The sequence below is a fragment of the Paramormyrops kingsleyae genome, chromosome 6 (assembly GCF_048594095.1).
Source record: "Paramormyrops kingsleyae isolate MSU_618 chromosome 6, PKINGS_0.4, whole genome shotgun sequence".
Classification (NCBI taxonomy): Eukaryota; Metazoa; Chordata; class Actinopteri; order Osteoglossiformes; family Mormyridae; genus Paramormyrops; species Paramormyrops kingsleyae.
This window is the reverse complement of record NC_132802.1, coordinates 35,503,624-35,525,084: the sequence shown is the minus strand read 5'-3', so window position 1 is coordinate 35,525,084 and position 21,461 is coordinate 35,503,624. Positions and strand designations below refer to the sequence as shown.

The window sequence follows — 21,461 nt, the reverse complement described above, 5'->3', positions numbered from 1 at the left end:
GAAAAACTCTGATTTCTATCCCACACACCGTGTAACAGCTGACAGCATGAGGGGCTCGTTGGTCTAGGGATATGATTCTCGCTTTGGGTGCGAGAGGTCCCGGGTTCAAATCCCGGACGAGCCCATGTGCAGTGCGGTTAATGAATGGGGATCCCTTAGTTTGTGTGGTAGGCTTTCCCAACCTATCTGCTGGTGAATAGTATCTTATACCACGATAACTAGTGACTAAGATGGAGATAAGCAAAGACAACATTCTATGACAATCGATGCTGTGATACATACTAGTCTAGCTTGTGCTCATTTAACCTCTGCCTGTCACTCCTTCCCTACTGAATGACACAAATGGCATGATTTTCAACTTCACTCTTTTTGCTTTTGTTTCACGTCAATTTCTCTTTACATTTGCAAGTGCATTGTCGTAGTGATTTCAGCAGACAGATACATATTGGCAGAATTTAGCAGACCCACCTTCGGCAATCGATTGTGATCTTCAATGGACATTGACCGTAAAAGAGCAATCTGCTCGATTCTTTGCAAAACCCAACACCTCAAAGATTAAGCTCAAACATAGTGTCCACACATGCAGAAGGACCTTGCGCAGATGAGGCAAGTAACTTCTGGAGGTGATTGCAATCTTCAATGGACATTGATTGTAAATGAGTAATCTCGCAAAACATTTGCAAAACCCGACAGGAAAACGATGAAAGAGAAAACTCTTATCCTGACGTGTAAAATGCATTCTGCAAACTGATGGGGATCTTCAATACACATCGACAGTAAAACAGCAATCTTCTCAAACATTTGTAAAAGTCGATAAGAAAATGATCTATGGACATTGAGCGTAGAACAGCAATGTTCCTCATGGCACTTCAGCTTTACTAGATGTAACATTCATGTGCTTCTTGCATGACCAAGACTATGGAAAACAGCATATCCAAACCCATCAAAGATAAAAGGAACTGTGCGTTCCTGGTGTCATTTAAAGCATGATTTTCTGACTGTTATGTTGAAAACGTGGGTGTTCAGAAAGGAATGTACACAACTGTGAACAAAAAGTGCACGGTGAGATTTTCTGCTGCCAAACAAAATCATGAAATTGAAAAACTCTGATTTCTATCCCACACACCGTGTAACAGCTGACAGCATGAGGGGCTCGTTGGTCTAGGGATATGATTCTCGCTTTGGGTGCGAGAGGTCCCGGGTTCAAATCCCGGACGAGCCCATGTGCAGTGCGGTTAATGAATGGGGATCCCTTAGTTTGTGTGGTAGGCTTTCCCAACCTATCTGCTGGTGAATAGTATCTTATACCACGATAACTAGTGACCAAGATGGAGATAAGCAAAGACAACATTCTATGACAATCGATGCTGTGATACATACTAGTCTAGCTTGTGCTCATTTAACCTCTGCCTGTCACTCCTTCCCTACTGAATGACACAAATGGCATGATTTTCAACTTCACTCTTTTTGCTTTTGTTTCACGTCAATTTCTCTTTACATTTGCAAGTGCATTGTCGTAGTGATTTCAGCAGACAGATACATATTGGCAGAATTTAGCAGACCCACCTTCGGCAATCGATTGTGATCTTCAATGGACATTGACCGTAAAAGAGCAATCTGCTCGATTCTTTGCAAAACCCAACACCTCAAAGATTAAGCTCAAACATAGTGTCCACACATGCAGAAGGACCTTGTGCAGATGAGGCAAGTAACTTCTGGAGGTGATTGCAATCTTCAATAGACATTGATTGTAAATGAGTAATCTCGCAAAACATTTGCAAAACCCGACAGGAAAACGATGAAAGAGAAAACTCTTATCCTGACGTGTAAAATGCATTCTGCAAACTGATGGGGATCTTCAATACACATCGACAGTAAAACAGCAATCTTCTCAAACATTTGTAAAAGTCGATAAGAAAATGATCTATGGACATTGAGCGTAGAACAGCAATGTTCCTCATGGCACTTCAGCTTTACTAGACGTAACATTCATGTGCTTCTTGCATGACCAAGACTATGGAAAACAGCATATCCAAACCCATCAAAGATAAAAGGAACTGTGCGTTCCTGGTGTCATTTAAAGCATGATTTTCTGACTGTTATGTTGAAAACGTGGGTATTCAGAAAGGAATGTACACAACTGTGAACAAAAAGTGCACGGTGAGATTTTGTGCTACCAAGCAAAATCATGAAATTGAAAAACTCTGATTTTTATCACACACACCGTGTAACAGCTGTCAGCATGAGGGGCTCGTTGGTCTAGGGGTATGATTCTCGCTTTGGGTGCGAGAGGTCCCTGGTTCAAATCCCAGATGAGCCCATGTGCAGTGCGGTTAATGAATGGGGATCCTTTAGTTTGTGTGGTAGGCCTTCCCATCCTATCTGCTGGTGAATAGTATCTTATACCACGATAACTAGTGACCAAGATGGAGATAAGCAAAGACAACATTCTATGACAATCGATGCTGTGATACATACTAGTCTAGCTTGTGCTCATTTAACCTCTGCCTGTCACTCCTTCCCTACTGAATGACACAAATGGCATGATTTTCAACTTCACTCTTTTTGCTTTTGTTTCACGTCAATCTCTCTTTACATTTGCAAGTGCATTGTCGTAGTGATTTCAGCAGACAGATACATATTGGCAGAATTTAGCAGAACCACCTTCGGCAATCGATTGTGATCTTCAATGGACATTGACCGTAAAAGAGCAATCTGCTCGATTCTTTGCAAAACCCAACACCTCAAAGATTAAGCTCAAACATAGTGTCCACACATGCAGAAGGACCTTGCGCAGATGAGGCAAGTAACTTCTGGAGGTGATTGCAATCTTCAATGGACATTGATTGTAAATGAGTAATCTCGCAAAACATTTGCAAAACCCGACAGGAAAACGATGAAAGAGAAAACTCTTATCCTGACGTGTAAAATGCATTCTGCAAACTGATGGGGATCTTCAATACACATCGACAGTAAAAGAGCAATCTTCTCAAACATTTGTAAAAGTCGATAAGAAAATGATCTATGGACATTGAGCGTAGAACAGCAATGTTCCTCATGGCACTTCAGCTTTACTAGATGTAACATTCATGTGCTTCTTGCATGACCAAGACTATGGAAAACAGCATATCCAAACCCATCAAAGATAAAAGGAACTGTGCGTTCCTGGTGTCATTTAAAGCATGATTTTCTGACTGTTATGTTGAAAACGTGGGTGTTCAGAAAGGAATGTACACAACTGTGAACAAAAAGTGCACGGTGAGATTTTCTGCTGCCAAGCAAAATCATGAAATTGAAAAACTCTGATTTCTATCCCACACACCGTGTAACAGCTGACAGCATGAGGGGCTCGTTGGTCTAGGGATATGATTCTCGCTTTGGGTGCGAGAGGTCCCGGGTTCAAATCCCGGACGAGCCCATGTGCAGTGCGGTTAATGAATGGGGATCCCTTAGTTTGTGTGGTAGGCTTTCCCAACCTATCTGCTGGTGAATAGTATCTTATACCACGATAACTAGTGACCAAGATGGAGATAAGCAAAGACAACATTCTATGACAATCGATGCTGTGATACATACTAGTCTAGCTTGTGCTCATTTAACCTCTGCCTGTCACTCCTTCCCTACTGAATGACACAAATGGCATGATTTTCAACTTCACTCTTTTTGCTTTTGTTTCACGTCAATTTCTCTTTACATTTGCAAGTGCATTGTCGTAGTGATTTCAGCAGACAGATACATATTGGCAGAATTTAGCAGACCCACCTTCGGCAATCGATTGTGATCTTCAATGGACATTGACCGTAAAAGAGCAATCTGCTCGATTCTTTGCAAAACCCAACACCTCAAAGATTAAGCTCAAACATAGTGTCCACACATGCAGAAGGACCTTGTGCAGATGAGGCAAGTAACTTCTGGAGGTGATTGCAATCTTCAATAGACATTGATTGTAAAAGAGTAATCTCGCAAAACATTTGCAAAACCCGACAGGAAAACGATGAAAGAGAAATCTCTTATCCTGACGTGTAAAATGCATTCTGCAAACTGATGGGGATCTTCAATACACATCGACAGTAAAACAGCAATCTTCTCAAACATTTGTAAAAGTCGATAAGAAAATGATCTATGGACATTGAGCGTAGAACAGCAATGTTCCTCATGGCACTTCAGCTTTACTAGACGTAACATTCATGTGCTTCTTGCATGACCAAGACTATGGAAAACAGCATATCCAAACCCATCAAAGATAAAAGGAACTGTGCGTTCCTGGTGTCATTTAAAGCATGATTTTCTGACTGTTATGTTGAAAACGTGGGTATTCAGAAAGGAATGTACACAACTGTGAACAAAAAGTGCACGGTGAGATTTTGTGCTACCAAGCAAAATCATGAAATTGAAAAACTCTGATTTTTATCCCACACACTGTGTAACAGCTGACAGCATGAGGGGCTCGTTGGTCTAGGGATATGATTCTCGCTTTGGGTGCGAGAGGTCCCGGGTTCAAATCCCGGACGAGCCCATGTGCAGTGCGGTTAATGAATGGGGATCCCTTAGTTTGTGTGGTAGGCTTTCCCAACCTATCTGCTGGTGAATAGTATCTTATACCACGATAACTAGTGACCAAGATGGAGATAAGCAAAGACAACATTCTATGACAATCGATGCTGTGATACATACTAGTCTAGCTTGTGCTCATTTAACCTCTGCCTGTCACTCCTTCCCTACTGAATGACACAAATGGCATGATTTTCAACTTCACTCTTTTTGCTTTTGTTTCACGTCAATTTCTCTTTACATTTGCAAGTGCATTGTCGTAGTGATTTCAGCAGACAGATACATATTGGCAGAATTTAGCAGACCCACCTTCGGCAATCGATTGTGATCTTCAATGGACATTGACCGTAAAAGAGCAATCTGCTCGATTCTTTGCAAAACCCAACACCTCAAAGATTAAGCTCAAACATAGTGTCCACACATGCAGAAGGACCTTGTGCAGATGAGGCAAGTAACTTCTGGAGGTGATTGCAATCTTCAATAGACATTGATTGTAAATGAGTAATCTCGCAAAACATTTGCAAAACCCGACAGGAAAACGATGAAAGAGAAAACTCTTATCCTGACGTGTAAAATGCATTCTGCAAACTGATGGGGATCTTCAATACACATCGACAGTAAAACAGCAATCTTCTCAAACATTTGTAAAAGTCGATAAGAAAATGATCTATGGACATTGAGCGTAGAACAGCAATGTTCCTCATGGCACTTCAGCTTTACTAGACGTAACATTCATGTGCTTCTTGCATGACCAAGACTATGGAAAACAGCATATCCAAACCCATCAAAGATAAAAGGAACTGTGTGTTCCTGGTGTCATTTAAAGCATGATTTTCTGACTGTTATGTTGAAAACGTGGGTATTCAGAAAGGAATGTACACAACTGTGAACAAAAAGTGCACGGTGAGATTTTGTGCTACCAAGCAAAATCATGAAATTGAAAAACTCTGATTTTTATCACACACACCGTGTAACAGCTGACAGCATGAGGGGCTATTTGGTCTAGGGGTATGATTCTCGCTTTGGGTGCGAGAGGTCCCTGGTTCAAATCCCGGACGAGCCCATGTGCAGTGCGGTTAATGAATGGGGATCCCTTAGTTTGTGTGGTAGGCCTTCCCATCCTATCTGCTGGTGAATAGTATCTTATACCACGATAACTAGTGACCAAGATGGAGATAAGCAAAGACAACATTCTATGACAATCGATGCTGTGATACATACTAGTCTAGCTTGTGCTCATTTAACCTCTGCCTGTCACTCCTTCCCTACTGAATGACACAAATGGCATGATTTTCAACTTCACTCTTTTTGCTTTTGTTTCACGTCAATCTCTCTTTACATTTGCAAGTGCATTGTCGTAGTGATTTCAGCAGACAGATACATATTGGCAGAATTTAGCAGACCCACCTTCGGCAATCGATTGTGATCTTCAATGGACATTGACCGTAAAAGAGCAATCTGCTCGATTCTTTGCAAAACCCAACACCTCAAAGATTAAGCTCAAACATAGTGTCCACACATGCAGAAGGACCTTGTGCAGATGAGGCAAGTAACTTCTGGAGGTGATTGCAATCTTCAATGGACATTGATTGTAAATGAGTAATCTCGCAAAACATTTGCAAAACCAAACAGGAAAACGATGAAAGGGAAAACTCTTATCCTGACGTGTAAAATGCATTCTGCAAACTGATGGGGATCTTCAATACACATCGACAGTAAAAGAGCAATCTTCTCAAACATTTGTAAAAGTCGATAAGAAAATGATCTATGGACATTGAGCGTAGAACAGCAATGTTCCTCATGGCACTTCAGCTTTACTAGATGTAACATTCATGTGCTTCTTGCATGACCAAGACTATGGAAAACAGCATATCCAAACCCATCAAAGATAAAAGGAACTGTGCGTTCCTGGTGTCATTTAAAGCATGATTTTCTGACTGTTATGTTGAAAATGTGGGTGTTCAGAAAGGAATGTACACAACTGTGAACAAAAAGTGCACGGTGAGATTTTGTGCTGCCAAGCAAAATCATGAAATTGAAAAACTCTGATTTTTATCCCACACACCGTGTAACAGCTGACAGCATGAGGGGCTCGTTGGTCTAGGGGTATGATTCTCGCTTTGGGTGCGAGAGGTCCCGGGTTCAAATCCCGGACGAGCCCATTTGCAGTGCGGTTGATGAATGGGGATCCCTTAGTTTGTGTGGTAGGCTTTCCCAAACTATCTGCTGGTGAATAGTATCTTATACCACGATAACTAGTGACCAAGATGGAGATAAGCAAAGACAACATTCTATGACAATCGATGCTATGATACATACTAGTGTAGCTTGTGCTCATTTAACCTCTGCCTATCACTCCTTCCCTACTGAATGACACAAATGGCATGATTTTCAACTTCACGCTTTTTGCTTTTGTTTCACGTCAATTTCTCTTTACATTTGCAAGTGCATTGTCTTAGTGATTTCAGCAGACAGATACATATTGGCAGAATTTAGCAGACCCACCTTCGGCAATCGATTGTGATCTTCAATGGACATTGACCGTAAAAGAGCAATCTGCTCGATTCTTTGCAAAACCCAACACCTCAAAGATTAAGCTCAAACATAGTGTCCACACATGCAGAAGGACCTTGTGCAGATGAGGCAAGTAACTTCTGGAGGTGATTGCAATCTTCAATGGACATTTATTGTAAATGAGTAATCTCGCAAAACATTTGCAAAACCAAACAGGAAAACAATGAAAGGGAAAACTCTTATCCTGACATGTAAAATGCATTCTGCAAACTGATGGGGATCTTCAATACACATCGACAGTAAAAGAGCAATCTTCTCAAACATTTGTAAAAGTCGATAAGAAAATGATCTATGGACATTGAGCGTAGAACAGCAATGTTCCTCATGGCACTTCAGCTTTACTAGATGTAACATTCATGTGCTTCTTGCATGACCAAGACTATGGAAAACAGCATATCCAAACCCATCAAAGATAAAAGGAACTGTGCGTTCCTGGTGTCATTTAAAGCATGATTTTCTGACTGTTATGTTGAAAACGTGGGTATTCAGAAAGGAATGTACACAACTGTGAACAAAAAGTGCACGGTGAGATTTTGTGCTACCAAGCAAAATCATGAAATTGAAAAACTCTGATTTTTATCCCACACACCGTGTAACAGCTGACAGCATGAGGGGCTCGTTGGTCTAGGGGTATGATTCTCGCTTTGGGTGCGAGAGGTCCCGGGTTCAAATCCCGGACGAGCCCATGTGCAGTGCGGTTAATGAATGGGGATCCCTTAGTTTGTGTGGTAGGCTTTCCCAACCTATCTGCTGGTGAATAGTATCTTATACCACGATAACTAGTGACCAAGATGGAGATAAGCAAAGACAACATTCTATGACAATCGATGCTGTGATACATACTAGTCTAGCTTGTGCTCATTTAACCTCTGCCTGTCACTCCTTCCCTACTGAATGACACAAATGGCATGATTTTCAACTTCACTCTTTTTGCTTTTGTTTCACGTCAATTTCTCTTTACATTTGCAAGTGCATTGTCTTAGTGATTTCAGCAGACAGATACATATTGGCAGAATTTAGCAGACCCACCTTCGGCAATCGATTGTGATCTTCAATGGACATTGACCGTAAAAGAGCAATCTGCTCGATTCTTTGCAAAACCCAACACCTCAAAGATTAAGCTCAAACATAGTGTCCACACATGCAGAAGGACCTTGTGCAGATGAGGCAAGTAACTTCTGGAGGTGATTGCAATCTTCAATGGACATTTATTGTAAATGAGTAATCTCGCAAAACATTTGCAAAACCAAACAGGAAAACGATGAAAGGGAAAACTCTTATCCTGACGTGTAAAATGCATTCTGCAAACTGATGGGGATCTTCAATACACATCGACAGTAAAAGAGCAATCTTCTCAAACATTTGTAAAAGTCGATAAGAAAATGATCTATGGACATTGAGCGTGGAACAGCAATGTTCCTCATGGCACTTCAGCTTTACTAGATGTAACATTCATGTGCTTCTTGCATGACCAAGACTATGGAAAACAGCATATCCAAACCCATCAAAGATAAAAGGAACTGTGCGTTCCTGGTGTCATTTAAAGCATGATTTTCTGACTGTTATGTTGAAAATGTGGGTGTTCAGAAAGGAATGTACACAACTGTGAACAAAAAGTGCACGGTGAGATTTTCTGCTGCCAAGCAAAATCATGAAATTGAAAAACTCTGATTTTTATCCCACACACCGTGTAACAGCTGACAGCCTGAGGGGCTCGTTGGTCTAGGGGTATGATTCTCGCTTTGGGTGCGAGAGGTCCTGGGTTCAAATCCCGGACGAGCCCATGTGCAGTACGGTTAATGAATGGGGATCCCTTAGTTTGTGTGGTAGGCTTTCCCAACCTATCTGCTGGTGAATAGTATCTTATACCACGATAACTAGTGACCAAGATGGAGATAAGCAAAGACAACATTCTATGACAATCGATGCTATGATACATACTAGTGTAGCTTGTGCTCATTTAACCTCTGCCTGTCACTCCTTCCCTACTGAATGACACAAATGGCATGATTTTCAACTTCACGCTTTTTGCTTTTGTTTCACGTCAATTTCTCTTTACATTTGCAAGTGCATTGTCGTAGTGATTTCAGCAGACAGATACATATTGGCAGAATTTAGCAGACCCACCTTCGGCAATCGATTGTGATCTTCAATGGACATTGACCGTAAAAGAGCAATCTGCTCGATTCTTTGCAAAACCCAACACCTCAAAGATTAAGCTCAAACATAGTGTCCACACATGCAGAAGGACCTTGTGCAGATGAGGCAAGTAACTTCTGGAGGTGATTGCAATCTTCAATGGACATTGATTGTAAATGAGTAATCTGGCAAAACATTTGCAAAACCCGACAGGAAAACGATGAAAGGGAAAACTCTTATCCTGACGTGTAAAATGCATTCTGCAAACTGATGGGGATCTTCAATACACATCGACAGTAAAAGAGCAATCTTCTCAAACATTTGTAAAAGTCGATAAGAAAATGATCTATGGACATAGAGCGTAGAACAGCAATGTTCCTCATGGCACTTCAGCTTCACTAGATGTAACATTCATGTGCTTCTTGCATGACCAAGACTATGGAAAACAGCATATCCAAACCCATCAAAGATAAAAGGAACTGTGCGTTCCTGGTGTCATTTAAAGCATGATTTTCTGACTGTTATGTTGAAAACGTGGGTGTTCAGAAAGGAATGTACACAACTGTGAACAAAAAGTGCACGGTGAGATTTTCTGCTGCCAAGCAAAATCATGAAATTGAAAAACTCTGATTTTTATCCCACACACCGTGTAACAGCTGACAGCATGAGGGGCTCGCTGGTCTAGGGGTATGATTCTCGCTTTGGGTGCGAGAGGTCCCGGGTTCAAATCCCGGACGAGCCCATGTGCAGTGCGGTTAATGAATGGGGATCCCTTAGTTTGTGTGGTAGGCTTTCCCAACCTATCTGCTGGTGAATAGTATCTTATACCACGATAACTAGTGACCAAGATGGAGATAAGCAAAGACAACATTCTATGACAATCGATGCTATGATACATACTAGTGTAGCTTGTGCTCATTTAACCTCTGCCTGTCACTCCTTCCCTACTGAATGACACAAATGGCATGATTTTCAACTTCACGCTTTTTGCTTTTGTTTCACGTCAATTTCTCTTTACATTTGCAAGTGCATTGTCGTAGTGATTTCAGCAGACAGATACATATTGGCAGAATTTAGCAGACCCACCTTCGGCAATCGATTGTGATCTTCAATGGACATTGACCGTAAAAGAGCAATCTGCTCGATTCTTTGCAAAACCCAACACCTCAAAGATTAAGCTCAAACATAGTGTCCACACATGCAGAAGGACCTTGTGCAGATGAGGCAAGTAACTTCTGGAGGTGATTGCAATCTTCAATGGACATTGATTGTAAATGAGTAATCTCGCAAAACATTTGCAAAACCCAACAGGAAAACGATGAAAGGGAAAACTCTTATCCTGACGTGTAAAATGCATTCTGCAAACTGATGGGGATCTTCAATACACATCGACAGTAAAAGAGCAATCTTCTCAAACATTTGTAAAAGTCGATAAGAAAATGATCTATGGACATTGAGCGTAGAACAGCAATGTTCCTCATGGCACTTCAGCTTTACTAGATGTAACATTCATGTGCTTCTTGCATGACCAAGACTATGGAAAACAGCATATCCAAACCCATCAAAGATAAAAGGAACTGTGCGTTCCTGGTGTCATTTAAAGCATGATTTTCTGACTGTTATGTTGAAAATGTGGGTGTTCAGAAAGGAATGTACACAATTGTGAACAAAAAGTGCACGGTGAGATTTTCAGCTGCCAAGCAAAATCATGAAATTGAAAAACTCTGATTTTTATCCCACACACCGTGTAACAGCTGACAGCATGAGGGGCTCGTTGGTCTAGGGGTATGATTCTCGCTTTGGGTGCGAGAGGTCCCGGGTTCAAATCCCGGACGAGTCCATGTGCAGTGCGGTTAATGAATGGGGATCTCTTAGTTTGTGTGGTAGGCCTTCCCAACCTATCTGCTGGTGAATAGTATCTTATACCACGATAACTAGTGACCAAGATGGAGATAAGCAAAGACAACATTCTATGACAATCGATGCTGTGATACATACTAGTCTAGCTTGTGCTCATTTAACCTCTGCCTGTCACTCCTTCCCTACTGAATGACACAAATGGCATGATTTTCAACTTCACGCTTTTTGCTTTTGTTTCACGTCAATTTCTCTTTACATTTGCAAGTGCATTGTCGTAGTGATTTCAGCAGACAGATACATATTGGCAGAATTTAGCAGACCCACCTTCGGCAATCGATTGTGATCTTCAATGGACATTGACCGTAAAAGAGCAATCTGCTCGATTCTTTGCAAAACCCAACACTTCAAAGATTAAGCTCAAACATAGTGTCCACACATGCAGAAGGACCTTGTGCAGATGAGGCAAGTAACTTCTGGAGGTGATTGCAATCTTCAATGGACATTGATTGTAAATGAGTAATCTCGCAAAACATTTGCAAAACCCAACAGGAAAACGATGAAAGGGAAAACTCTTATCCTGACGTGTAAAATGCATTCTGCAAACTGATGGGGATCTTCAATACACATCGACAGTAAAAGAGCAATCTTCTCAAACATTTGTAAAAGTCGATAAGAAAATGATCTATGGACATTGAGCGTAGAACAGCAATGTTCCTCATGGCACTTCAGCTTTACTAGATGTAACATTCATGTGCTTCTTGCATGACCAAGACTATGGAAAACAGCATATCCAAACCCATCAAAGATAAAAGGAACTGTGCGTTCCTGGTGTCATTTAAAGCATGATTTTCTGACTGTTATGTTGAAAATGTGGGTGTTCAGAAAGGAATGTACACAATTGTGAACAAAAAGTGCACGGTGAGATTTTCTGCTGCCAAGCAAAATCATGAAATTGAAAAACTCTGATTTTTATCCCACACACCGTGTAACAGCTGACAGCATGAGGGGCTCGTTGGTCTAGGGGTATGATTCTCGCTTTGGGTGCGAGAGGTCCTGGGTTCAAATCCCGGACGAGCCCATGTGCAGTGCGGTTAATGAATGGGGATCTCTTAGTTTGTGTGGTAGGCCTTCCCAACCTATCTGCTGGTGAATAGTATCTTATACCACGATAACTAGTGACCAAGATGGAGATAAGCAAAGACAACATTCTATGACAATCGATGCTGTGATACATACTAGTCTAGCTTGTGCTCATTTAACCTCTGCCTGTCACTCCTTCCCTACTGAATGACACAAATGGCATGATTTTCAACTTCACTCTTTTTGCTTTTGTTTCACGTCAATTTCTCTTTACATTTGCAAGTGCATTGTCTTAGTGATTTCAGCAGACAGATACATATTGGCAGAATTTAGCAGACCCACCTTCGGCAATCGATTGTGATCTTCAATGGACATTGACCGTAAAAGAGCAATCTGCTCGATTCTTTGCAAAACCCAACACCTCAAAGATTAAGCTCAAACATAGTGTCCACACATGCAGAAGGACCTTGTGCAGATGAGGCAAGTAACTTCTGGAGGTGATTGCAATCTTCAATGCACATTGATTGTAAATGAGTAATCTCGCAAAACATTTGCAAAACCCAACAGGAAAACGATGAAAGGGAAAACTCTTATCCTGACGTGTAAAATGCATTCTGCAAACTGATGGGGATCTTCAATACACATCGACAGTAAAAGAGCAATCTTCTCAAACATTTGTAAAAGTCGATAAGAAAATGATCTATGGACATTGAGCATAGAACAGCAATGTTCCTCATGGCACTTCAGCTTTACTAGATGTAACATTCATGTGCTTCTTGCATGACCAAGACTATGGAAAACAGTATATCCAAACCCATCAAAGATAAAAGGAACTGTGCGTTCCTGGTGTCATTTAAAGCATGATTTTCTGACTGTTATGTTGAAAACGTGGGTGTTCAGAAAGGAATGTACACAACTGTGAACAAAAAGTGCACGGTGAGATTTTCTGCTGCCAAGCAAAATCATGAAATTGAAAAACTCTGATTTTTATCCCACACACCGTGTAACAGCTGCCAGCATGAGGGGCTCGTTGGTCTAGGGGTATGATTCTCGCTTCGGGTGCGAGAGGTCCCGGGTTCAAATCCTGGACGAGCCCATGTGCAGTGCGGTTAATGAATGGGGATCCCTTAGTTTATGTGGTAGGCTTTCCCAACCTATCTGCTGGTGAATAGTATCTTATACCACGATAACTAGTGACCAAGATGGAGATAAGCAAAGACAACATTCTATCACAATCGATGCTGTGATACATACTAGTCTAGCTTGTGCTCATTTAACCTCTGCCTGTCACTCCTTCCCTACTGAATGACACAAATGGCATGATTTTCAACTTCACTCTTTTTGCTTTTGTTTCACGTCAATTTCTCTTTACATTTGCAAGTGCATTGTCGTAGTGATTTCAGCAGACAGATACATATTGGCAGAATTTAGCAGACCCACCTTCGGCAATCGATTGTGATCTTCAATGGACATTGACCGTAAAAGAGCAATCTGCTCGATTCTTTGCAAAACCCAACACCTCAAAGATTAAGCTCAAACATAGTGTCCACACATGCAGAAGGACCTTGTGCAGATGAGGCAAGTAACTTCTGGAGGTGATTGCAATCTTCAATGGACATTGATTGTAAATGAGTAATCTGGCAAAACATTTGCAAAACCCGACAGGAAAACGATGAAAGGGAAAACTCTTATCCTGACGTGTAAAATGCATTCTGCAAACTGATGGGGATCTTCAATACACATCGACAGTAAAAGAGCAATCTTCTCAAACATTTGTAAAAGTCGATAAGAAAATGATCTATGGACATAGAGCGTAGAACAGCAATGTTCCTCATGGCACTTCAGCTTTACTAGATGTAACATTCATGTGCTTCTTGCATGACCAAGACTATGGAAAACAGCATATCCAAACCCATCAAAGATAAAAGGAACTGTGCGTTCCTGGTGTCATTTAAAGCATGATTTTCTGACTGTTATGTTGAAAACGTGGGTGTTCAGAAAGGAATGTACACAACTGTGAACAAAAAGTGCACGGTGAGATTTTCTGCTGCCAAGCAAAATCATGAAATTGAAAAACTCTGATTTTTATCCCACACACCGTGTAACAGCTGACAGCATGAGGGGCTCGCTGGTCTAGGGGTATGATTCTCGCTTTGGGTGCGAGAGGTCCCGGGTTCAAATCCCGGACGAGCCCATGTGCAGTGCGGTTAATGAATGGGGATCCCTTAGTTTGTGTGGTAGGCTTTCCCAACCTATCTGCTGGTGAATAGTATCTTATACCACGATAACTAGTGACCAAGATGGAGATAAGCAAAGACAACATTCTATGACAATCGATGCTATGATACATACTAGTGTAGCTTGTGCTCATTTAACCTCTGCCTGTCACTCCTTCCCTACTGAATGACACAAATGGCATGATTTTCAACTTCACGCTTTTTGCTTTTGTTTCACGTCAATTTCTCTTTACATTTGCAAGTGCATTGTCGTAGTGATTTCAGCAGACAGATACATATTGGCAGAATTTAGCAGACCCACCTTCGGCAATCGATTGTGATCTTCAATGGACATTGACCGTAAAAGAGCAATCTGCTCGATTCTTTGCAAAACCCAACACCTCAAAGATTAAGCTCAAACATAGTGTCCACACATGCAGAAGGACCTTGTGCAGATGAGGCAAGTAACTTCTGGAGGTGATTGCAATCTTCAATGGACATTGATTGTAAATGAGTAATCTCGCAAAACATTTGCAAAACCCAACAGGAAAACGATGAAAGGGAAAACTCTTATCCTGACGTGTAAAATGCATTCTGCAAACTGATGGGGATCTTCAATACACATCGACAGTAAAAGAGCAATCTTCTCAAACATTTGTAAAAGTCGATAAGAAAATGATCTATGGACATTGAGCGTAGAACAGCAATGTTCCTCATGGCACTTCAGCTTTACTAGATGTAACATTCATGTGCTTCTTGCATGACCAAGACTATGGAAAACAGCATATCCAAACCCATCAAAGATAAAAGGAACTGTGCGTTCCTGGTGTCATTTAAAGCATGATTTTCTGACTGTTATGTTGAAAATGTGGGTGTTCAGAAAGGAATGTACACAATTGTGAACAAAAAGTGCACGGTGAGATTTTCTGCTGCCAAGCAAAATCATGAAATTGAAAAACTCTGATTTTTATCCCACACACCGTGTAACAGCTGACAGCATGAGGGGCTCGTTGGTCTAGGGGTATGATTCTCGCTTTGGGTGCGAGAGGTCCCGGGTTCAAATCCCGGACGAGCCCATGTGCAGTGCGGTTAATGAATGGGGATCTCTTAGTTTGTGTGGTAGGCCTTCCCAACCTATCTGCTGGTGAATAGTATCTTATACCACAATAACTAGTGACCAAGATGGAGATAAGCAAAGACAACATTCTATGACAATCGATGCTGTGATACATACTAGTCTAGCTTGTGCTCATTTAACCTCTGCCTGTCACTCCTTCCCTACTGAATGACACAAATGGCATGATTTTCAACTTCACTCTTTTTGCTTTTGTTTCACGTCAATTTCTCTTTACATTTGCAAGTGCATTGTCTTAGTGATTTCAGCAGACAGATACATATTGGCAGAATTTAGCAGACCCACCTTCGGCAATCGATTGTGATCTTCAATGGACATTGACCGTAAAAGAGCAATCTGCTCGATTCTTTGCAAAACCCAACACCTCAAAGATTAAGCTCAAACATAGTGTCCACACATGCAGAAGGACCTTGTGCAGATGAGGCAAGTAACTTCTGGAGGTGATTGCAATCTTCAATGGACATTGATTGTAAATGAGTAATCTGGCAAAACATTTGCAAAACCCGACAGGAAAACGATGAAAGGGAAAACTCTTATCCTGACGTGTAAAATGCATTCTGCAAACTGATGGGGATCTTCAATACACATCGACAGTAAAAGAGCAATCTTCTCAAACATTTGTAAAAGTCGATAAGAAAATGATCTATGGACATTGAGCATAGAACAGCAATGTTCCTCATGGCACTTCAGCTTTACTAGATGTAACATTCATGTGCTTCTTGCATGACCAAGACTATGGAAAACAGTATATCCAAACCCATCAAAGATAAAAGGAACTGTGCGTTCCTGGTGTCATTTAAAGCATGATTTTCTGACTGTTATGTTGAAAACGTGGGTGTTCAGAAAGGAATGTACACAACTGTGAACAAAAAGTGCACGGTGAGATTTTCTGCTGCCAAGCAAAATCATGAAATTGAAAAACTCTGATTTTTATCCCACACACCGTGTAACAGCTGACAGCATGAGGGGCTCGCTGGTCTAGGGGTATGATTCTCGCTTTGGGTGCGAGAGGTCCCGGGTTCAAATCCCGGACGAGCCCATGTGCAGTGCGGTTAATGAATGGGGATCCCTTAGTTTGTGTGGTAGGCTTTCCCAACCTATCTGCTGGTGAATAGTATCTTATACCACGATAACTAGTGACCAAGATGGAGATAAGCAAAGACAACATTCTATGACAATCGATGCTATGATACATACTAGTGTAGCTTGTGCTCATTTAACCTCTGCCTGTCACTCCTTCCCTACTGAATGACACAAATGGCATGATTTTCAACTTCACGCTTTTTGCTTTTGTTTCACGTCAATTTCTCTTTACATTTGCAAGTGCATTGTCGTAGTGATTTCAGCAGACAGATACATATTGGCAGAATTTAGCAGACCCACCTTCGGCAATCGATTGTGATCTTCAATGGACATTGACCGTAAAAGAGCAATCTGCTCGATTCTTTGCAAAACCCAACACCTCAAAGATTAAGCTCAAACATAGTGTCCACACATGCAGAAGGACCTTGTGCAGATGAGGCAAGTAACTTCTGGAGGTGATTGCAATCTTCAATGGACATTGATTGTAAATGAGTAATCTCGCAAAACATTTGCAAAACCCAACAGGAAAACGATGAAAGGGAAAACTCTTATCCTGACGTGTAAAATGCATTCTGCAAACTGATGGGGATCTTCAAGACACATCGACAGTAAAAGAGCAATCTTCTCAAACATTTGTAAAAGTCGATAAGAAAATGATCTATGGACATTGAGCGTAGAACAGCAATGTTCCTCATGGCACTTCAGCTTTACTAGATGTAACATTCATGTGCTTCTTGCATGACCAAGACTATGGAAAACAGCATATCCAAACCCATCAAAGATAAAAGGAACTGTGCGTTCCTGGTGTCATTTAAAGCATGATTTTCTGACTGTTATGTTGAAAATGTGGGTGTTCAGAAAGGAATGTACACAATTGTGAACAAAAAGTGCACGGTGAGATTTTCTGCTGCCAAGCAAAATCATGAAATTGAAAAACTCTGATTTTTATCCCACACACCGTGTAACAGCTGACAGCATGAGGGGCTCGTTGGTCTAGGGGTATGATTCTCGCTTTGGGTGCGAGAGGTCCCGGGTTCAAATGTGCAGTGCGGTTAATGAATGGGGATCTCTTAGTTTGTGTGGTAGGCCTTCCCAACCTATCTGCTGGTGAATAGTATCTTATACCACGATAACTAGTGACCAAGATGGAGATAAGCAAAGACAACATTCTATGACAATCGATGCTGTGATACATACTAGTCTAGCTTGTGCTCATTTAACCTCTGCCTGTCACTCCTTCCCTACTGAATGACACAAATGGCATGATTTTCAACTTCACTCTTTTTGCTTTTGTTTCACGTCAATTTCTCTTTACATTTGCAAGTGCATTGTCGTAGTGATTTCAGCAGACAGATACATATTGGCAGAATTTAGCAGACCCACCTTCGGCAATCGATTGTGATCTTCAATGGACATTGACCGTAAAAGAGCAATCTGCTCGATTCTTTGCAAAACCCAACACCTCAAAGATTAAGCTCAAACATAGTGTCCACACATGCAGAAGGACCTTGTGCAGATGAGGCAAGTAACTTCTGGAGGTGATTGCAATCTTCAATGGACATTGATTGTAAATGAGTAATCTCGCAAAACATTTGCAAAACCCAACAGGAAAACGATGAAAGGGAAAACTCTTATCCTGACGTGTAAAATGCATTCTGCAAACTGATGGGGATCTTCAATACACATCGACAGTAAAAGAGCAATCTTCTCAAACATTTGTAAAAGTCGATAAGAAAATGATCTATGGACATTGAGCGTAGAACAGCAATGTTCCTCATGGCACTTCAGCTTTACTAGATGTAACATTCATGTGCTTCTTGCATGACCAAGACTATGGAAAACAGCATATCCAAACCCATCAAAGATAAAAGGAACTGTGCGTTCCTGGTGTCATTTAAAGCATGATTTTCTGACTGTTATGTTGAAAATGTGGGTGTTCAGAAAGGAATGTACACAATTGTGAACAAAAAGTGCACGGTGAGATTTTCTGCTGCCAAGCAAAATCATGAAATTGAAAAACTCTGATTTTTATCCCACACACCGTGTAACAGCTGACAGCATGAGGGGCTCGTTGGTCTAGGGGTATGATTCTCGCTTCGGGTGCGAGAGGTCCCGGGTTCAAATCCTGGACGAGCCCATGTGCAGTGCGGTTGATGAATGGGGATCCCTTAGTTTGTGTGGTAGGCTTTCCCAACCTATCTGCTGGTGAATAGTATCTTATACCACGATAACTAGTGACCAAGATGGAGATAAGCAAAGACAACATTCTATGACAATCGATGCTATGATACATACTAGTGTAGCTTGTGCTCATTTAACCTCTGCCTGTCACTCCTTCCCTACTGAATGACACAAATGGCATGATTTTCAACTTCACGCTTTTTGCTTTTGTTTCACGTCAATTTCTCTTTACATTTGCAAGTGCATTGTCATAGTGATTTCAGCAGACAGATACATATTGGCAGAATTTAGCAGACCCACCTTCGGCAATCGATTGTGATCTTCAATGGACATTGACCGTAAAAGAGCAATCTGCTCGATTCTTTGCAAAACCCAACACCTCAAAGATTAAGCTCAAACATAGTGTCCACACATGCAGAAGGACCTTGTGCAGATGAGGCAAGTAACTTCTGGAGGTGATTGCAATCTTCAATAGACATTGATTGTAAATGAGTAATCTCGCAAAACATTTGCAAAACCCGACAGGAAAACGATGAAAGAGAAAACTCTTATCCTGACGTGTAAAATGCATTCTGCAAACTGATGGGGATCTTCAATACACATCGACAGTAAAAGAGCAATCTTCTCAAACATTTGTAAAAGTCGATAAGAAAATGATCTATGGACATTGAGCGTAGAACAGCAATGTTCCTCATGGCACTTCAGCTTTACTAGATGTAACATTCATGTGCTTCTTGCATGACCAAGACTATGGAAAACAGCATATCCAAACCCATCAAAGATAAAAGGAACTGTGCGTTCCTGGTGTCATTTAAAGCATGATTTTCTGACTGTTATGTTGAAAACGTGGGTATTCAGAAAGGAATGTACACAACTGTGAACAAAAAGTGCACGGTGAGATTTTGTGCTACCAAGCAAAATCATGAAATTGAAAAACTCTGATTTTTATCCCACACACCGTGTAACAGCTGACAGCATGAGGGGCTCGTTGGTCTAGGGGTATGATTCTCGCTTTGGGTGCGAGAGGTCCCGGGTTCAAATGTGCAGTGCGGTTAATGAATGGGGATCTCTTAGTTTGTGTGGTAGGCCTTCCCAACCTATCTGCTGGTGAATAGTATCTTATACCACGATAACTAGTGACCAAGATGGAGATAAGCAAAGACAACATTCTATGACAATCGATGCTGTGATACATACTAGTCTAGCTTGTGCTCATTTAACCTCTGCCTATCACTCCTTCCCTACTGAATGACACAAATGGCATGATTTTCAACTTCACTCTTTTTGCTTTTGTTTCACGTCAATTTCTCTTTACATTTGCAAGTGCATTGTCGTAGTGATTTCAGCAGACAGATACATATTGGCAGAATTTAGCAGACCCACCTTCGGCAATCGATTGTGATCTTCAATGGACATTGACCGTAAAAGAGCAATCTGCTCGATTCTTTGCAAAACCCAACACCTCAAAGATTAAGCTCAAACATAGTGTCCACACATGCAGAAGGACCTTGTGCAGATGAGGCAAGTAACTTCTGGAGGTGATTGCAATCTTCAATGGACATTTATTGTAAATGAGTAATCTCGCAAAACATTTGCAAAACCAAACAGGAAAACGATGAAAGGGAAAACTCTTATCCTGACGTGTAAAATGCATTCTGCAAACTGATGGGGATCTTCAATACACATCGACAGTAAAAGAGCAATCTTCTCAAACATTTGTAAAAGTCGATAAGAAAATGATCTATGGACATTGAGCGTAGAACAGCAATGTTCCTCATGGCACTTCAGCTTTACTAGATGTAACATTCATGTGCTTCTTGCATGACCAAGACTATGGAAAACAGCATATCCAAACCCATCAAAGATAAAAGGAACTGTGCGTTCCTGGTGTCATTTAAAGCATGATTTTCTGACTGTTATGTTGAAAACGTGGGTATTCAGAAAGGAATGTACACAACTGTGAACAAAAAGTGCACGGTGAGATTTTGTGCTACCAAGCAAAATCATGAAATTGAAAAACTCTGATTTTTATCCCACACACCGTGTAACAGCTGACAGCATGAGGGGCTCGTTGGTCTAGGGGTATGATTCTCGCTTTGGGTGCGAGAGGTCCCGGGTTCAAATCCCGGACGAGCCCATGTGCAGTGCGGTTGATGAATGGGGATCCCTTAGTTTGTGTGGTAGGCTTTCCCAACCTATCTGCTGGTGAATAGTATCTTATACCACGATAACTAGTGACCAAGATGGAGATAAGCAAAGACAACATTCTATGACAATCGATGCTATGATACATACTTGTGTAGCTTGTGCTCATTTAACCTCTGCCTGTCACTCCTTCCCTACTGAATGACACAAATGGCATGATTTTCAACTTCACGCTTTTTGCTTTTGTTTCACGTCAATTTCTCTTTACATTTGCAAGTGCATTGTCTTAGTGATTTCAGCAGACAGATACATATTGGCAGAATTTAGCAGACCCACCTTCGGCAATCGATTGTGATCTTCAATGGACATTGACCGTAAAAGAGCAATCTGCTCGATTCTTTGCAAAACCCAACACCTCAAAGATTAAGCTCAAACATAGTGTCCACACATGCAGAAGGACCTTGTGCAGATGAGGCAAGTAACTTCTGGAGGTGATT

General features: G+C 41.2%; 16 non-coding genes across 16 annotated transcripts; all 16 read left to right on the top strand.

Moving 5' to 3' along the window:
• The first annotated feature begins 52 nt into the window (after positions 1–52).
• trnap-ugg (transfer RNA proline (anticodon UGG)) lies at positions 53–124 on the top strand. The gene has a single exon. It is a non-coding gene; the product is annotated as a tRNA-Pro (tRNA).
• A 1,026-nt stretch (positions 125–1,150) lies between these two features.
• Positions 1,151–1,222, top strand: trnap-ugg (transfer RNA proline (anticodon UGG)). Its single transcript has one exon. It is a non-coding gene; the product is annotated as a tRNA-Pro (tRNA).
• A 2,124-nt stretch (positions 1,223–3,346) lies between these two features.
• Positions 3,347–3,418, top strand: trnap-ugg (transfer RNA proline (anticodon UGG)). The gene has a single exon. It is a non-coding gene; the product is annotated as a tRNA-Pro (tRNA).
• A 1,026-nt stretch (positions 3,419–4,444) lies between these two features.
• Positions 4,445–4,516, top strand: trnap-ugg (transfer RNA proline (anticodon UGG)). The gene has a single exon. It is a non-coding gene; the product is annotated as a tRNA-Pro (tRNA).
• A 2,124-nt stretch (positions 4,517–6,640) lies between these two features.
• trnap-ugg (transfer RNA proline (anticodon UGG)) lies at positions 6,641–6,712 on the top strand. The gene has a single exon. It is a non-coding gene; the product is annotated as a tRNA-Pro (tRNA).
• A 1,026-nt stretch (positions 6,713–7,738) lies between these two features.
• Positions 7,739–7,810, top strand: trnap-ugg (transfer RNA proline (anticodon UGG)). Its single transcript has one exon. It is a non-coding gene; the product is annotated as a tRNA-Pro (tRNA).
• Positions 7,811–8,836: 1,026 nt separating this feature from the next.
• Positions 8,837–8,908, top strand: trnap-ugg (transfer RNA proline (anticodon UGG)). The gene has a single exon. It is a non-coding gene; the product is annotated as a tRNA-Pro (tRNA).
• A 1,026-nt stretch (positions 8,909–9,934) lies between these two features.
• Positions 9,935–10,006, top strand: trnap-ugg (transfer RNA proline (anticodon UGG)). The gene has a single exon. It is a non-coding gene; the product is annotated as a tRNA-Pro (tRNA).
• Positions 10,007–11,032: 1,026 nt separating this feature from the next.
• trnap-ugg (transfer RNA proline (anticodon UGG)) lies at positions 11,033–11,104 on the top strand. Its single transcript has one exon. It is a non-coding gene; the product is annotated as a tRNA-Pro (tRNA).
• Positions 11,105–12,130: 1,026 nt separating this feature from the next.
• trnap-ugg (transfer RNA proline (anticodon UGG)) lies at positions 12,131–12,202 on the top strand. Its single transcript has one exon. It is a non-coding gene; the product is annotated as a tRNA-Pro (tRNA).
• Positions 12,203–13,228: 1,026 nt separating this feature from the next.
• trnap-cgg (transfer RNA proline (anticodon CGG)) lies at positions 13,229–13,300 on the top strand. The gene has a single exon. It is a non-coding gene; the product is annotated as a tRNA-Pro (tRNA).
• Positions 13,301–14,326: 1,026 nt separating this feature from the next.
• trnap-ugg (transfer RNA proline (anticodon UGG)) lies at positions 14,327–14,398 on the top strand. Its single transcript has one exon. It is a non-coding gene; the product is annotated as a tRNA-Pro (tRNA).
• A 1,026-nt stretch (positions 14,399–15,424) lies between these two features.
• trnap-ugg (transfer RNA proline (anticodon UGG)) lies at positions 15,425–15,496 on the top strand. The gene has a single exon. It is a non-coding gene; the product is annotated as a tRNA-Pro (tRNA).
• A 1,026-nt stretch (positions 15,497–16,522) lies between these two features.
• trnap-ugg (transfer RNA proline (anticodon UGG)) lies at positions 16,523–16,594 on the top strand. The gene has a single exon. It is a non-coding gene; the product is annotated as a tRNA-Pro (tRNA).
• A 2,109-nt stretch (positions 16,595–18,703) lies between these two features.
• trnap-cgg (transfer RNA proline (anticodon CGG)) lies at positions 18,704–18,775 on the top strand. Its single transcript has one exon. It is a non-coding gene; the product is annotated as a tRNA-Pro (tRNA).
• A 2,109-nt stretch (positions 18,776–20,884) lies between these two features.
• trnap-ugg (transfer RNA proline (anticodon UGG)) lies at positions 20,885–20,956 on the top strand. The gene has a single exon. It is a non-coding gene; the product is annotated as a tRNA-Pro (tRNA).
• The last annotated feature ends 505 nt before the right edge of the window (positions 20,957–21,461 follow it).